This window comes from Symphalangus syndactylus, chromosome 2, assembly GCF_028878055.3.
Source record: "Symphalangus syndactylus isolate Jambi chromosome 2, NHGRI_mSymSyn1-v2.1_pri, whole genome shotgun sequence".
NCBI classification, from domain to species: domain Eukaryota; kingdom Metazoa; phylum Chordata; class Mammalia; order Primates; family Hylobatidae; genus Symphalangus; species Symphalangus syndactylus.
The window spans coordinates 128,938,955-128,942,730 of NC_072424.2; the positions used below are offsets into that span (position 1 = coordinate 128,938,955).

At 44.2% G+C, this 3,776-nt stretch overlaps 1 pseudogene; it reads right to left on the reverse strand.

Moving 5' to 3' along the window:
• Window positions 1-357: 357 nt before the first annotated feature.
• LOC129475523 (small ribosomal subunit protein eS12-like) lies at window positions 358-803 on the reverse strand (annotated as a pseudogene).
• Window positions 804-3,776: the final 2,973 nt, after the last annotated feature.

Here is a 3,776-nt window from a genome sequence, read left to right on the forward strand (position 1 = left end):
GTCTTCCTGTCACCCAGGCTAGAGTGCAGTGGCACGGTCTCTCCTCACTACAGCCTCTGCCTCCTGGGTTCAAGCAATTATCCTTCCTCAGCCTCCAGAGTAGCTGAGACTACAGGTGTGCGCCACCATGTCTGGCTAATTTTTGTATTTTTAGTAGAGAACAGGGTTTCACCGTGTTGACTAGGCTGATCTCGAACTCCTGACCTCAGGTGGTCCACCTGCCTTGGCCTCCCAAAGTGCTGGGATTACAGGTGTGAGCCACTGTGCCTGGCCAAAACATTTACTTCAGTGAAATGATGGGGCCTCAGAAGTTCTAAAAATGTGTGGCCCCTCAAATTCTTTTTGTGTGTGTGTGTGTGTGAGCCAAAGATTTATTTCTTCATTTCTTGCATTTGAAGTACTCTTCGATGACATCCTTGGCCTGAGACTCCTTGCCATAGTCCTTAACTACTACACAACTGCAACCAACCACTTTACAGGGATTCCCTTCTCTGTCAATTTTACAGAGGCCTACCCATTCCCCTAGTCTCCTGTTGTCATCAACCTTAATTAGGTTGATTTGGTGTTCATGGCAAAGGGCCTCCACAACTTGACATACATAGACTCATCACGGTTGGGTGCAAGCACACAAAGATGGGCTTGGCACTTGTCTAAGGCTTCGGCAGCTTCACGAATTCCACGTGCTAGGCCATCGTGGATGAGAGCGGTCTTCAGCACCTCTTGTAAAGCAGTATTAATGTCCATTACACCTCCAGCAGCAATGCCTTCCTCGGCCATGGTGGTGGCTTACAGGTGAAGCCGAATCTTGAGGCACCCAAGCCTCCGCATCTGCACGACTCGGTGGCGGCAGGGAAAGAGCCTCAAATTCTTAGCATGTTAAAAATTTCTGCCTAGATCTGAGAGACCTACTCTTACCATTTTCAAGCCAACCTATTGTGTCTTTTACAAATATTGACTTTTACAGTATTGACTTTAGTTACTGCATTGACTATAGTTACTGCTTTGACATTCCATCTAAGTGGAATTAACTGGAAACTTCTCTTCGGCCTCCCTTGCAAAGTCATTCTTTCCACAATGGGCTATTTACCTTTCTCTGTTTCTGATGCAAAAGCCTCTTGGGCCTCTAGGGAAACATCTTTCAGATCCGAGGACTGTTCTTTTTTTTTTTTTTTTTTTTTTTTTAATTTTGAGACAGAGTTTTGCTCTTGTCGCCCAGATTGGAGTGCAATGGTGTGGTCTCGATTCACTCCAACTCTGCCTCCCAGGTTCAAGCGATTCTTCTGCCTCAGCCTCCCAAGTAGCTAGGATTACAGGGGCCCGCCACCATGCTTGGCTAATTTTTGTATTTTTAGTAGAGATGGGGTTTCACCATGTTGGCCAGGCTGGTCTCGAACTCCTGACCTCAGGTAATCCACCCACCTCAGCCTCCCATAGTGCTGAGATTACAGGCGTAAACCACCGTGCCCAGCCAAAGACTGTCCTATATTGAACTTGGACATTTAAATGTACATATAATTTGCCACTCCAAAAAATAACTTCAAATTTTCATTCAGAACTATTAGGTCTGAATGTAGGTAGTGTTTTAGTGTCATTGTCTAAAATTCTGGAGCTTCTCAGCCCCAAGCATAAAAAAAGGCCATTGTACCTACAGTTCAATTTCAGTTGTTTTTGGTTGAGCTCCTCTTGGTTTTTTTATTTGCAGATGAGATGATCATAGCTGATTCTGCCTCTGTGGTCACAGTACAGGTTCTCCTTGTAGCACCGTCTTCGTTGGGAAGTTGTTCTGTGACTCTGCCTGCCATTAAATGAACTCATTTCCCACTCATACACCTGCCTCTGAGAGCTTGATGCTGATCCTATTCGGAAACCAAGCGCTGCAGCAGCCTCGCAGAGTAGGGCTTCAGCCAAACTCGGACATGAGAAACACCGAGGCCTCAGCTCAGATAGGAACAGTAACCACCGAGAATTTGTATTTGCTAAAGTCAAGAAGAATCTACCACAGTCCTCTTTATAAAACATCTGAAAATCCTTAGACTTGCAAATTTACATGTAATTTATTCGTCCTTTAAACACAAACACACAGCATTTTTTTAAACACCAAAACCCCCAAATATTTATTATTTCACATTTTCTGAGGATCAGGAACCCAGAAATGGCTTAGCTGGTTGGTCCTGACTCAGGGACTCTCAAGAGATTGCATTTAAGCTGTCGGCCAGAGGCTGTCATCTCAAGGATCATTTGACACTGGACTTTACTTCCAAATTCACTGTCATAGTTGTTGGTAGGTATTGGTTCTCAACGCCTGGGCAGGAGGCTTCAGCCACACAGCCCTCTCCACTGGGTGGCTTACAAGATGGCAGCCTGCTTTCCTCAGACTGAAAGATGAGAGGGAAGATCCAAGGTGGCAGCCCAAGTCTTTAACCTCAAAAGTGATACCAGGGTTGGACACACTGTCCGACCCTGGTAAAATATGACACATAGCTTTTTACTTCATAGCACTAATGCTCAAAGTTGTGGATTAATAGGAAGAATATGCTATAAATAAGTATATATAAATATACTGGGGCCAGGTACTGTGGCTCACGCCTGTAATCCCAGCCAAGGCGAGTGGATTACCTGAGGTCAGGAGTTCAAGACCAGCCTGGCCAAAATGGTGATACCCCATCTCTACTAAAAATACAGAAAGTGGCCAGTTGTGGTGGCAGTCACCTGTAATCCCAGCTACTTGGGAGGCTGAGGCAGGAGAATCACTTGAACTCAGGAAGCAGAGGTTGCAGTGAGCCAAGATCGTGCCATTGCAGAGTGAGACTCCACCTCAAAAAAGAAAGTATATATATATTTTTGGTAGAGACAGGGTTTTGCCATGTTGCCCAGGCTGGTCTCGAACTTCTGAGCTCCTCAGCCTCCGAAAGTACTAGGATTACAGGCGTGAGCCACTGCGCCCGGCCTGTACTAGACTTTTACATGACCGGTGTTTACACCAGCATCACCACAGACACGTGCGTAATGTGTGACAATGGCTCCTACATCACCAGGCAATAGGAATTTCTCAGCTCCATTATCCTCTTATGGGACCACCATCATATATGTGGCCCTTCATTGATCTAACCATCTTACCTGGTGCAGACTGTACTCAAATTAGTAATTAAAATAGAATGAGATGAAACACATATAAATGGAAGTTACCTGTTTTCATTTCCACCTCAAGAGTCCTCTGAGAGCCTGTTGGTTGGGCATGGCCCTGTGTGCAGCACCTTTGTCATTACTTAGAATTGTTGCTCATGGAAAATTCTGAAGAATCTCAGTCTCAGAATTCTTGTGTTTGTGGGAAATCATGATAGGCTTAGAGTGCAACCAGAAGAGAGAATCTGAATTAAGGGGGCTTTAATGATCATACCCAATGATTATTTTCAAGATAAATAGTTTTCCTCATTTTCTAGGTCCTAAGACAGATTAACGGGTTGTAATTCCTGTTGTTTTCATCAATTTGTCCTCTAGAAAAAAAGTTCCCCAAGTGGCTAAGTCTGTCATGTTAACTGATCTCATCTCTTGTTCATCAGCTATTGATTCACAGACTAAACTCTCACTTCGAATTGGTGGAAGCTTTTGATTCCACAATGATCAGTGAGATAGATCACATTATTTAATGTTGGTTTTTCGTAGTTGTTGCTATTGTTTTTGTTTGTTTGTTTTTGTATGTTTTTTTTAAGACAGTCTCCTTCTGTTAACCAGGCTGGAGTGCAGTGGTGCTATCATGGCTCACTGCAGCCTCAAAC